The sequence below is a fragment of the Pristis pectinata genome, chromosome 2 (genome assembly GCF_009764475.1).
Source record: "Pristis pectinata isolate sPriPec2 chromosome 2, sPriPec2.1.pri, whole genome shotgun sequence".
NCBI lineage: Eukaryota > Metazoa > Chordata > Chondrichthyes > Rhinopristiformes > Pristidae > Pristis > Pristis pectinata.
Genome location: NC_067406.1, coordinates 86,153,367 through 86,168,005, shown reverse-complemented (window position 1 = coordinate 86,168,005; position 14,639 = coordinate 86,153,367). Strand labels below are relative to the sequence as shown.

Genomic DNA, 14,639 nt, shown 5'->3' with positions numbered 1-14,639 from the left:
TTAACCACTTCTTTCTCCAGAAACATTTTCGATGTTTAAGTCCGCACAATGCATTTCAATAAGTTTTATGCAATCACACTAAATGGTGTGTGTACATGTTGAAACATTTTACAAATGAATTGAACAGAATTGAACAAAGATAGACAACAATGCCATACCTATCTGATACAATTTAAGTTAAAATTCTGCGGAATGTGTAAAGGTGTCTTCGAATACTCCGATTTGTCTGAAATCAGATATCAACCAAAATGAAAGGGATTGCATTCATGACTTCAGGAACATGTTTTACATGCACCGATGTAATTTTTAAACGTTGCAATAATCCGATGTAAAATCTTTGACCTCGAAGTTAATTCTGTTTTCTTTTCCACGGATACTATCAGACCAGCTGCCTATCTCCAGGATTTTCTGCTTTTGTTTCAGACTGCTATCATCCACAGCATTTTGCAATAATGCGAGCCGTCAGAAGTTATTCTTTTGGAGTGTCAATCACACGCCTCTTTAAATAAAATTACTGTTAAAACTAAGATGCACAGCTACCTGCGTCACTCTGTAAAGTACCTGCCCTGACAAGACTATCTTCAATCTGGGGAGATCGACGCCCATCGGCCGACACAGACAGCAGCGCTGACTGGAAGCCCTGCGAAGTTCTGGGACTGTATCTCCCAGCACGCAGTAGGTGGGTGCCGAGTGATGCGCACGCGTATCGCGTTGCCAACTCCGGTCGACACCGAGTTCCAAACGATCGGATCCAGGCAACAGATTGCAGGCGTGCGACGTGGATGCACGGTGTCAGTCAGGGCTCCAGCAGGCGTGCCGCGCAAAGAGAGAGAGAGAGGGGGGGAAACAGAAAGAAAGAACTAGCTGCAAGGAGAAAATGCTGGAGTTGTTACAAGAGTGGCCGGGGGCTCCTGCACTGCAAAGTCCCAATGTGTTGTGAGATGTTCAACGGCTTCCTGTGCGGAGATGCGGCGGCTGCTGCTCTGAGGACCACGGCTGCTGCTCTGGGGACCGCAGTGCTGCCACAGCAACTTGTTGCAGCTTTCTGCCCCCGCCGGTAGGTTGCAAGGTTTTAAGTGGATTTCTTCCAGTCGAAGTTGTTTAAACCGATGGCGGGGAGGAGGCGAAACGCAATCCAAGAACAAGCGAGTGCGAGTACATGGTAGGATACCAGAGTCAGTGTGGGAGCAGTATGGGAGAAGTTGCTCCAGTGTTTGTGACTGGGGGATGGGGAAGAGCAACAAGAACAAATGGGTTAAAACCTACCGGGTCTAGTTTTAATTTGCACTATGTTGATAGTAATCAGATATTCCCTATTTAATACGGAACCGATGAATTTCTTTTTTCTCTCGTTGTGCAATTGTTTATTTGCTTTCCTTTCGGTAAAGAAACTTCATTTACCGGAACAGTGTATATTTGGATGGGATGGTCTGAATGCTTTGTAAGGAGGATTTTATGAGCACTTCAGAGCATTCTTTAAAATGTGACCTCTCTGTGCAAGGCGCAGAGTTACTTTTGATCCCCTTGCCTAGCCATTTGTGAAGTTTCAATCGTTCTGTTTTCGTACAAAGTATACTGGGATCATAGTCACCTGCGTGTTGGCCAAGGTTCGTACAGATCACGTCAAGTACAGTTAAGAATCGAAAGAAGTGACTGCTTTTTAAAATCTCCATTACACTTCTTTGTGTTTTGGTTGAGGGTTTGGTGGGATGGTGGGGGTGGGGCGTGAAGAGGCATCTTATCAGAACCTTTATTAGGTACGATTTTTGCAAAGTCTTATTTACATGGTGGTTTCGCCTTGTGCATTTAAGATCTGGCAGTCAATAAAACACAGAATTTGATATTAAGGTTGTTGCAACCCTGGTAGCTGGGCCATGTCATGCTTTCTGTACCATTATTCCCATAGCAACAGTACAATTAGCACAATGAAGTAGGAGCAGCCAAATAGTAGGCCTGATGATGAGTCTTCACATGCCAGATTTTTTTTTATAAATAGTGATTTGCTTAGTTTTATTGAAGAGTGCTACTTTGTACTTGTTTATGATGGGTACTCTATAGTTATATTTGAAACACTTGTAGAGATTATAGGATTCATTTCATTTTACCACTTTGACTTTCTACTTCATTTTCAGTTTGATTGCCTACTTTCCATACCAGTGGTCCATAAGAATGAAAATTTATTTTCCTTGTAGAAAGCAAACTTCTTTTAGTTTTACTTGGCAGGGCAGTGAATTTGTATTTTTCCTGAACAGTGATGTGTATCATTCCAGTTTTGAGAGTCCATTGTTATAAAGATTAAATTGCTGAACAAGTGTTCAGAGGCCTGGACTGTTAATATGGAGAAATGAGTTAGATTTCAGTTGGAAAATTTAAATTGAAGTAATTGAGCCACAGAACTTTGCAATAGTTACAGCACAGGAGGAGGTCATTTGGCCCATTGTCTGCACCAGTCCTCAACCAGAGCAACTAACTGGATCCACTGCACCACCCCCCGCCAATCTCCTTCTTCTTCTCCTTCTCCTTGGCCTTGAAAACTTTTTCCTCACAATATCTATTTATCGAATGCCCCTCAAAGACCACCACGGAACCTCCCTCCCACATTTGCAAGCAGTGTATTCCAGATTCCAATCATTTTTTTCATAAAATATGTTTCTCCTTGTGCCACTTATTCTTTTCCCCTTTATTTTATACTCATGACCTCTAGTCCTTAACTCCTCCACCTATGGGAACAGCCTCCCATTGATAAACCGTGTACAGACCCCACATCATTTTATTTACTGCTATGTAATATTCCCTTGGCCTTCTCTTATCTAAAGAAAACACTCCCAGCCTCTCTAATCTGTCCTTGTAACTGTAGCCCCTCATGCCAGGAACCATTCTTGTAAATCTTTTCTGGACCCTCTCTAATGCCTTCGCATCCTAAATATAATGTATAGTTTTTATAATCCTGATTGGCTGATAATTTTACAGGCTGAAGCAGCATATAGTTATACTGCACAGCATTGGATTTAAACCATTGTTAGAGAGAGAGCGCAATTGTCTTGCACTTTGAGCACTCTGTGAAAGAGGGTGAGGTCAGATTTGAGTTGGGTGAGGACATTTGTGTTTGATGACAGAAAGTGGTTCAGTTTTAAATGGAAATATGTATGAACTGTTTAGAACAACTTTAGATCTTATTTTATTAAAGTAACAGCTTTGTAAACATAATGGGGTAAATCCAGCTTAAATGTTGGTTTTGTACTGTGACGGGTATTTATCCTTGCCCTTCAAATACTGCTCTACCAAAGACCTGGATTAAATTTTGATACAGCTTCATGGTCAGAATAAATCAGTTTGTTGTTGATATTTTGTATGGTGAAAAATTAATTTAAAATACCTTTGTTTAGCATGTCAACATTTATTGCACAACCGCTGAATCTGGAAGCTGCAGCACATGTATCCAGATGCAATAGCAGTTGAGCTATTCAGTTATAGAAACAAGGTAATGTATTTTACCTTGTACTTTTTAAAATTGATATGAAGTATTGCCTTGACATGTAATTGTGATAAACGAACAATTGTAGGAGCTCCAGAGACCAGGGTGAAGTTGGCTGCCACTGATGACGGAGCTCTCTGGGGAGATTAGAGTCAAAAGGCTGATGGGCACAGACTTTAAAGACTTTTTTTTCCAGAGGCAGTTAGAGTTATACAGCACGGAAACAGGCCCTTCAGCCCAACTCATTCATGCCGATCAAGTTGCCCACCTAAGCTCGTCCCATTTGCCCATGTTTGGCCCATATCCCTCCAAACTCTTCCTATCCATGTACTTATCCAAATGTCTTTTAAATATTCCTGTTGTACCCACCTCAACTACTTCCTCTGGCAGCTCATACCACATACACACCACCTTCTGTGCGAGATTGCCCCTCAGGTTCCTATTAAATCTCTCCCCTCTCATCTTAAACCTACACTCTCTAGTTTTTGGTTCCCTTTCAATGAGAAAAACAACTGTGTGCATTCACCCTGTCTATGTCCCTCATGATTTTATATATCTCTGTAAGGTCACCCCTTGTGCTGGGAGGTGGAGGGGAAATGGGGCAAGAAAAACAAATTCTCCACCTTACAAAGATTTTATCTTAATGAACCTACTGGAACTGTGTAGATTCAATATCCAAGCTCAATGATACAACCACCAAAAGCATACAATAAAGAAATCTACAACTGGATGAACTCCCTCAGGTAAGGGGTTTGAAGAAAGGGGCAATCCTTTCAGACTAAATACATGATCACCCTTTACTATATCTACTAGTTTGAAGTGTCATTCTGGTTTATTTTTAATCCCTCAATGGGGTTTTAACACAAAGATCTGAGCCTTTTGGATTCTCTCTTCTGTGTTACATTTGGATAAAAAGCAAAGAATGGGGGAGATTTACTGATCTGTGTTGAGATGACTATTTTCGCTCAGCTAGTGAATATTACAATTGAGGTGGAAAGAAACCTTTTAAGCATCTGAATTATTTTAGTTCTTTTGCATTCTAAACCCTTCTAATGTGTAACACTGCACAACAGTTCCACCAAACATGTACACTGAACTACAGTGTTGGACATGATCCACAGTGCAAATATAAATTAGCATGCAAGGCCCCCTTCACCGTTGTCTTAATGTATGAGAGCTAGTATCTCCTAAATTATCTTAAAAACAAGGGTTCCATAAATTGTGAGTAATCATTTTATATCATACAAACCACCTTTCTAATTCATCAATTAGAAAAGGAGGGCAGACTTTTATATTAACATATTTAGTACCCTTCATCTCATAAATCAGGCCCACTGGCACTGGATGAGGTGACAGATGGGAGTTTGATATCAATACTAATCTAAGTGAGGTATGGAAAAACTTAATGGAAAATTATAATTTTTTTCATAGTTTATATGTTAGAAAATTAATCCAGAGTGAGGACAGGGAAGATTATGCCACTTAGTGTGGGACATGGTGCAGCCAGTGATGTACCAAAGAGCATGGAATTTCTGTAGGGTGAAGCTTGGGTGACCAGATCTTGGGAAAGCTACACTTAGAGGGAAAGAAAGTAAAATTTCTTTATGGACTCCTGAGTCAATGTGAAACAGAATATTTATGTTGGAATCCAGAGGCTGCAAGAATGGTTGTGTGCACAGTCCCATGCCTATAAACACCCAGATTGAATGTACACCTTTGGATTTGAATATATACTTCTCATATTCTCTTCTGACATACAAAGAGGCCATTCTGTCCATCTAGTCCATGCCAGCTCTCAGAGCAATCCCATCAATGGTCATTACCCCACTTATTTCCCTGTATCCTGTTCTCTCTCTCAAGCCCATCAATTCCAGCTTGATTCTTCTATTACCCTACCTTTACAGTTGTCATTAACCTAACGACCCACAGATCATTGGATGTGGGGGGAGGGGCGTGGTTGCCGGGGTACCTGAGGAAATAGATCCAGTCACAGGGAGAGTGTGTAAACATCACACAGACAGCACCAAAGTCAGGATTGAACCCAGGTCGCTGGAGCTGTGAGGGAGCAGAACGAACTATCTGTTCACCACTGTGCCATCCACAACATTCATTGCAGCGGCTAAGTTTCACATTTTAATTGCCAGTGTTATTTTTTTAGAAATGTGTTCTTGTCTGTTTTGCCACTTGTGTGCAAAAGTTCATAGAAGGAGCAAATTTTATCTCTGGAATTGTTAAAGCTGTTTTTGTGTGGTGTTTATCCTGTAGCACCACACTGCATGTCTTGTAAGCGTGTCACCATTATTCCATGTGCATCTTGGGACGAATTAGTTTGATATTTGGCTACAAATTAGAAAAATACCTTTGGCAATTTAGACATATCCTTTATCAAGCAAGATGTTGACTTTCATATGGTTTTTATCTATTGTGGTGATCTAATAATGATGGTGTTTGAAGCAGAAGAGATCTAAGCTTTGATTTTGACTCCTCAGATAATGCAGCTTTGGATTCAAATTGACCTTCTACAATGTACCTCTGTTAATTGATAGCTTCCATTTGATTCACATTGTGCATTTTTTTATAAGATTAGTTTTCTATTCAGAGCATATTTAAACAATTTGGCTATGATTTTCATTCTTTAAAAAAAGTACTGTTGTGTTATACCTGCATTGTAATGCTATTCTTGGGCAGTCCAGCTCAGAAAAAGCTTGGTAAATGTAGTACTGTATTCACCACTTAAATAAAGCTTTGTACAATTCAATCCATTGATGCTTTAATTTTGTTCATAATGACCTAAATTAATATAATTCCTAAGGCTTAAATAGTGGAATGCCTTGAATTCATTATCTGCTTGGAGGAATTACTTTAACTGTTTGATGCACTTTTGGCTTTTCATTTCAGTTGTTTGAGTGTTGCACCAGTATTTACACAGTTTGACTGCTATTTAATCCGAAGCCTGAAACATTTTAGTGACAGAAATCTGTGGGATATATTTAACCTGCACTTGTGCATAAAATTCTACACAAAACAATGTCATATTACAGAAACAAAACTGGATCACGACACATGAGGGAAAGTCAATCATTATGTTTTTGACCTGAAACAAATATTTTTATAAGCATTTGTCGATCTTCATTTTGTTTCTTTATCTTCATTTGTCAAGAAAAGTTAGTTTTAAGTTGTAGAGAAGGTGAGGTAAAGGATGGATAAGACAAAGGGAATGCCTGTGATAGGGTTGCTGTGGGGTCAAGTTGTTCATGGGGATAGTAACGGAGTGTTAAAGAAGTGTGATGTGCTACAATAGCAGGTCAGGCTGTGCTAATGGTGAGGGGAAAGAAAACTAAGCCAACATCACAGAAAGATGATTTATGACAAAAATAGCAGTTCTGATGTAGATGGAGAAAACAAATTATTGCAAGTTGGAGAATTTGACATTGATATTGTGCCCAGGCAGAAGATGGGGTGCTGTTCTTCCAGCTTATGTTTGATCTCATTTTAACAGTGCAGGATGCCATGACAGAGAGGTCAGAGTAGGAATGGAATGGAGAATTAAAGCAGTAGGAAGCTGGAAGCTTAGCGTCACTCCTGCTGACTGATCACCAATCTGTGTTTGGTTTCTCCAATGTAGAGGGGACCAAATTGTGAGCACTGAATGTAATATACTAGATTGACTGAAGTACAAGTAATTTGCTGCTTCACCTGTGAAGATTCTTAGGATCCCTGAAAGGTGGGAAGGGATGAAAACACAAGTGTTGCATCTACTGTGGTTATATGGGAAAGTGCCATAGGACAGGGAGTAATTGGTGGGAACAGAAGAGTGGACTAGAAGGTCATGAAGAGAACAGACTCCTTGAGATACTGAAAGGGACAGGGAGTGGAAACTTGGTGAAATTGGTTGAAATTTTGATGAATAACCCATTGAAAGCAGAGGCTGGTGGTCTGGAAGGTGAAGACCAGGAAGCTCTATCCTTGTTTTATTCAGGGGAGAGAAGGTGAGAACAAATGTGTGGGAAATCCACCTTTTTCTGCAACTGAAAACCAACTTTTTTTTCCTCACTTTTCAAGTTCTGATGAAGGGTCTTCAACCTGAAACATTAACTCTGTTCTTTTTCCACAGATGCTGCCTGACCTGCTGAGTATTGCCAGCAGTTTCTGATTTTTGTATTTAAAGTATCTGAAGATTTTTTGTTTGATTTTCCTATATTGACTTGTTATTCATATTCCGAAAAACATATTTAAAAGCAGATGGGGGAAAAATAAGAAAAAAGAGAGAGGGCAGGAGTTTGGGAAATTATTTAAAGATAAGGATTTGAGAATGTTTTACAAGCAGGAAAGAAAGTGGCAAGGCAGAGGAAACTGGGTAAGAAATTCTCAGGGTAAATAACGCATTGACTCCATATGCAGTGATGGAATTTGACACAGGAAGAAACCCATGTATTAAGATATCTTGATTCCTTGCATCATCCATTAATTTGCTTGGATGATTCAACAACATTTGTGGAGTAGAGGATTTTTTGCAGTGGGAAATATTCTGACTGGAGGTTCGTGACCAGTGGTGTTCTGCAAGGATTGGTGCTGGGACCTCTGTTTGTGATATATATCGATGATTTGGATGAAAATGTAGATGGGTGGATTAGCAAGTTGTGTACGACACCAAGATTGGTGGAGTTGTGGACAGTGTAAAGGACTATCAAAGAGTATAGCAGGATATTGCTCTATGGAATCAAAGAATACAATGGGTATTGCTCTGAGTCTATGATATAGATTAGTTACATATATGGGCAGAGGAGTGGCAGATGGAGTTTAATCTGGGCAAGTGTGAGGTGTTGCACTTTGGGAGGTCAAATGAAAGGAGAAAGTATGCAGTTAATTGTCGGCCTCTTAATAGCATTGAGGTACAGAGGGATATTGGGTCCAGGTCCATTGTTCACTGAAAGTGTCTACACAAGTGGATAAGGTGGTAAAGAAGGCTTATGGCATGCTTGCCTTTATTGGTAGGGTTGTTGAGTATAAGAGTAAGGAAGTCATGCTGCAGCTACATAAAACTTTAGTCAGACCACACTTGGAGTATTGTGTGCAGTTCTCGTCACCCCATTATAGGAAGGATATGGAGGCTGTGGAGAGGGTGCAGAAGAGGTTTTTCCAGGATGTTGCCTGGATTAGATGGTATAGCTCTATAGGTAGAGGTTTTTACAATTATGAGAGGCATAGATAGGGTAGACTGTCAGAATCTTTTCCCCAGGGTAGAAATATCAAACCAGAGGATGTGCTTTCAAGGTCAGAGGGGGGAAGTTTAAAGGTGACATGAGGGGCAAGTTTTCTTTTCACACAGGGTGGTAGGTGCCTGGAATGGGTTACAGGGGTAGTAGTGGAAGCAGGCAGTTTGGTGGAATTTAAGAGGCTTTTAGATAAATACATGAATATGGAGGGATATGGTTGCTACACAGGAAAAGGACATTTATTATAAATTGGCATCCAGATCAGCACAACATCGTAGGCTAAATGGCCTGTCCAGTGCTGTACTCTTCTATATTCTATAGGTGTTAGTAATGTAGATGATGTACCTGCAAATGTTTTTTTTCAGAAAAAGTACCAAGAGAGGGTTAAGCACATGATGCAGGTTGGGCATCCAGGTAGATCGAGGAGCAAAAGCAATTGCCTGGTATGTGGAGACTCCTAGAATGGATTGGAAAGAAATCATGAGAGAGTGATGCCAAGAACTGATGAGTGGAGGAGACATAATGGTAAAGGAGAATTAAATGATTCAACCTTCAAAGATCATTTAAAAAAAACAAGGGGGGGTGGTTGAAGTATCATGGTTCAATTGCACAGGTGGATTGACAAGCAGATATTTTCAGACTTTATGAGAATCAAGGGTAATAGGGACCAATCAGGAATATGAATTTGAATCCAAGCAGATCAGTAATTATCCAAATGAACAGCGGAGCGTGCTTGAGGGATCATGTGACTGACTCATGCTTAATTTCTGACTTAATTATTCAGCCCATTTCAATGTGAGTCCACACTATGAAGAAAAAGATGGATATCGAAGTGGATGGTTCTAACGTTGTAGGGTACCTGGAGGGGAAGTCAAAATTTGAGATTAAGTGCAAGTTGGAAAGGTCCCAAATGGGTGTTGGCTGTAATAACAGCAGTTGTGAAGAGGAGTAAGAGCAGTTGATAATGTCACCAAGAGAATATAATTGAAATATCAGTGTGTTTGAGGGGATGAGCTGCAAGGTTTTGTGAATCAACTGATTCTGATAAGAGCTCAGTTGGAAATGCAAAAACAGCTTGGTGCTGTTGGATTGGTTGGGTTTTGGATGGATGAGTCTGGGGCACTTGAGACAAGTTTCAGTTTTGGAAATTCAGAAATTTTTGGATATAAAGGTAAGAGAAGGTCCTTAACACCAATGGATACAAATTCTTAATTCCTTAAAAACAGATGCAGATGGATGAAGCTATGAAATAATTGGGTGTGCAGAGTACGAAAACGAAATCATAATTAAGTTCTGTACAGAATAGAGCATTACTGAGTTGTACTATCCATTTGATGGAAATAATGTGACAGTTTGACGTGAAAGTGATTCACTGGGGTAATTTGAATGAAATTAAACCAAATTTATGAGAAGAAACTTAAGATTCTGATATTTTCTTCACAGGGACAGTGGAGCTCAAAGGAATTAATAGACACTTTTAAAATCATGAAATGTTTTGATGAGATGAATAGCGAATTGGGAGATTCATTGAGAGGTCTTTAGGATGATCAATAAGAGTGAAGAGAGTTAGAAATGTTTTCCAGAGGAGGTGATTAAGGCTGAAGCTACTGCATACTTCACTGGAAAAATGGATAAACATTTGAAGCAAGTGGTGATAGCAGGTGAGATTGTGCATGTTCTTAGTTGAATGATCAGTCCTTTACTAGGTAAACCATTACTTACACAGTCTGACCTAGCTATGGTTCCAGTCCCACACCTTTGTAGTTGAATCTTTATTAGCTCTTGAATATGACTTGGGGCAACTGGGTATGAGCACCAAATGCTGACTTTGAGCATTGGTCATGTTCAGTGAATGAACTTGGGGCAAAGAACGTGTCTATGATGAGAGATGTGATTTGATTTGGATTACTCACTAAAGAATTGACATAGACAAAATTGGGCAAATAATCACAATCCATTACAAAAACATCTGTGGTTACAAAAAGATCCAGAAATGGAAGGATTTGATGGCTAAGTTCGAGTAATATTGTGTGAGGTGATTGAGCTAAGTCTGCTTTGGATGACCAGGTTGCAAACCAAGTAAGTTCAAACCCAGTTTTTTGACAATTTAAAAAAAACCTAGTTCACTAGTGATTGTGATCATTAATGGATTTGTAACTTCTGTCATTGTCGCACAGGATTTTAAAACTAATCCATTGACACCAACATAGGTTAATCAGTAAAGTTATTCACTGCTTACATAAAATGGGTTGTTGGGGTGAATGATGGAATCCATAAATTATGTTAAGAAGATTAAGTAGCTGTTGACAGAGTGATATTCCATGGTTTGGAGAGCAAGTATGAGAATGGAATTAGGCTAATGTGGAGAAAGCCCTGATATAAAGTTGAGAAATGAGAATTTCCATTTCCCCGCTGTTACTGTCTATCATTCTATGATTTTGTGTAATAGATAATGAAATTATCATGCCATAATATAACAACAAAAACTACCAACTTGATAACTCCTAAAAATTATTCCACCACATTGAAGTCCACAGCTCTCAGAGCAGCTTCTCACTACCTCACTTTTTGATGATGTATGTAAATGAACATACTGCTGAAGTGAGTGCCAAGTTCCTGTTTACTTCAGGGTGTTTGTAAATCTTAGATCATGACCCTGGTCAATTATTGTAGTCATTCATCCAAGGTTGCATACAAATCGTTGTGATCCTTTTTATTGGTGCATATCAGTAAGTAAATTACTAAAATACTGAAGTTGATGGTCCCTTGTGTGAAATTTTATCCAGTCACCTTGAATAAATTTTTGAGTAAGAGAAGGAAATTAAGTTAAATATGCCCCATCTCCCATAGAGCTTTCTAAACACAATATACCTACTCAGTAGTCAACAATTTCTAATGAAGGGAATTTGTGTAAGAAACAGAGCTCAACTAATGCACAATTTCCAAAGAAATCTTTTGTTGTGTACATTTAATTATTAATATTTTTCTGAGACCTGTTTTTCTTTTTAGCTGGGGAGGTGATGACTGTGGAGTGTTTGGCATTGGGAAAGATGGAATTTGCTGTCACGTAACTTTGGAAAAGATAGCAATGTTGTTCTCCATTCATTCAGGATTAAAAGTGTTTCTGAAAGACTCTTTGTTGATACTTCTTTGCTTTTTGTTTTTAATATGTAATCTGTACAGGTTGAATATGTGTGAGGGTTTTTCTTTGGGTTGGTTATATTGTGGCAGAGAAAAAGGATGCTGGGTGCTAGCACTTGAACTTGGTGATTTTAATTTGATACTTCTTTGTACTGCATTGCTTGAAAGATGGTTATATTTCACTGCAGGTTCTGCAGATAGTCTAATCTGAATTAAAAAATCCCATAAAACCTGAAGTACAAATTATCTGTAAAAAAAAAATTTATAAAAACAGCGTCTGAAGTTGTTGGTAATTCACTATTTAATTTGTAGATTGTATCCCATTGAAGGCATGTGGAAAAAAATGTTATTGTGCTTCAGCTGGGTTTTCACCTACTTGTGTGAATTCCGTGCTCTCAGTGTTAGTTTTTTCACTGTTTTGTTAACCGGGTCATTCTTGGTGCCATCATCCACATTTTATTGAATTCAGTCATAACCTTCATTTTTCACTTGTATCTTGCCTTCTGATACAGCATTCTTTTCAAGTTTATCTTTTCTAAGTATCAGACATTTTATCACCCTGCAGGTGTCTCCTAAACTTGTTTTTAAATGTTTGCTTGGTGGGAAAACATGCTTCCAACACTCCGTTCTTGGTTATTCATAAGGTGCATTTTTGATGGGGAGTGTAGTACTATCTGAAAAGCAAGTATATCATCTTCAAATGTCTGGATTCTTTTCCTATTATGGAGAATGCTTGCAGTATTTGATGCAGTCATGAATTGCGAAGCACCAGGGTGTGCAATGGAATAACTGTCCTGCGGTTGCATTGGGATTTCTTCGCTTCTGAAAATGGCATGGAGAAATGATGTGGGTAGCATTCTGTTGCTTCCGAGATGACTGAATGAATGAGGGGACAAAAAACATCATTCAATTCAAATCCCATCTGGAGAAGGGAGCAACGAATAGGGCATTTTACATTCTGTGCTTTCAGCTTTAAATTCACAAGGGGAGCAAAAGGCTGCAGGGATTTTTTTTGTTCTGAAATCCTTGATTTCAATCATGAGACTTGAACTTTTGCCTTGTAGGGGATTTCTGATAATCACTCTCACAGAATCACTGGTACATAAAGAGCAGATTATATCTGACATTCTTGCTTCAAAAGGTTACGATTGATTGCTTGTTGAAACAATGCTTGAGTTTGTGTTGTTCAGAGTGTTTTGGGGAGACGATCTGTCCTTGCAGCTTTTCAGTGGAACCAAGAATCAGATCAATTTTCATGTCAAAGTTTAGTATATTAGAAATCCAGTTTGCATATACTAGATTTTTAAATTATAATGATAATCACTTTGTAGTCTTTTAAGGCCTAACTCATTCCCTTTGAGATTGCCCCTAAGAAGAAAAACAAAAGGTTTTCCTGAGTGTGATATTTGTACTTTCTAATAAAGACATTAGAAATGTGGAAATCATATTTGATCGACAATGCTTGTCCACCTTCTGAACGTTTTAAATTAAATTGCTTGGTATCAGAAGAGACTTCAGTATTGTCGCACGATTGGGGCACAATTCTTTATCGAGAAGTGATTAGAAAGGATATTCTTGGGGGATTGTCCAGTGAGGCTATATAGGTAGAACTTGGATATAAGAAGGGGATTATTTGATGGGATTATTATACAGGGCCCTCAATAGTCAGTGGGAATGAGAGAAACAAATATGTAGGGAGATCGCAGATAGTTATAAGAAAGTAAGGGTTGTAATAGGTGATTTCAACTTCCCTCATATTGACTGGGACTGCCAGAGTGCAAAGGGCTTGGAAGGGATGGAATTTGTTAAATGTGTTTAGGAAAGTTTTCTCAAGCAGTAAGTAGATGGTCCTGTGTGTTAGGGGACAATACTTGACCTCCTGTTGGGAAACAAGGCTGGAAAAGTGACTGAAGTGTCAGTGGGGGAGCTCTTTGGGACCAGTGACCATAGTTCTATTAGTATTCATGGAAAAACATGGTACTGGTCCACAAAATAAAATCCTAAATTGGGGCAAGGCAAATTTTGAAGGCATTAGACAGGAGCTTGCAGATGTTGATTGGGAGAGGCTGTTTGCAGATAAAAGGACGCCTGGCAAGTGAGAGACTTTTAAAAGTGAGATAAGGGGAGTTCATTGATAGCATATTCCTGTTAGAGTGATGGGCAAGGCTGGCAGGATTAGGAAAATCCTGGTTGACGAGGGATATTGAGGCACTGGTCAGGCAAAGGAAGAGGTAGATTCTAGGAGCTGAATTCAAGTGAATTCCTTGTGGAATACAAGAGATGTAAAAGTACACACAAGAGGGAAATCAGGAGGGGGAATAAAAGTGGACATGATATAACTTTGCTAGATAAGGTAAGGGAGAGTCCTAAGTAATTCTACAAGTATGTTAAAAGCTAAAGGGTGACTGGGGAAAGAATAGGTCCCCTTAACAATCAATGTGTCCTCTGTGTGGATCCACAGGAGATGAACGGGGTGTTAAATGAATATTTCTTTTCTGTATTTGCTGTGGAGAAGGTCATGGAAGCAAATGGGAATTAAGGTAAATGAATAGCGATGTATTGGGACATATCCACATTACAACAGAGGAGGTACTGGCGGCCTTAAGGCATATTAAGGTTGATAAATCCCCGGGGTCTGATCATATATCCTACTACATTGTGGGAGGCGATGGAGGAAATTGCAGGGGCCCTGCCAGAGATATTTGCATCATCTTAACCTAACATCATTGGTGGGAAAGTTGCTGGAAGGGATTCTGAGGGATGGGATTTATCAGCATTTGGATAAGGGAGAGTCAGCATGGCTTGGG

The 14,639-nt window shown here is 39.3% G+C and overlaps 1 protein-coding gene across 1 annotated transcript in view; it reads left to right on the top strand.

Annotated features, from left to right (window-relative positions):
* The first annotated feature begins 706 nt into the window (after positions 1-706).
* ptpn13 (protein tyrosine phosphatase non-receptor type 13) overlaps positions 707-14,639 on the top strand; it is a 210,003-nt gene continuing 196,070 nt past the window's right edge. The window contains 1 exon segment of the mRNA XM_052039324.1: positions 707-1,057. The gene's annotated coding sequence lies outside the window, so the exon portion shown is untranslated.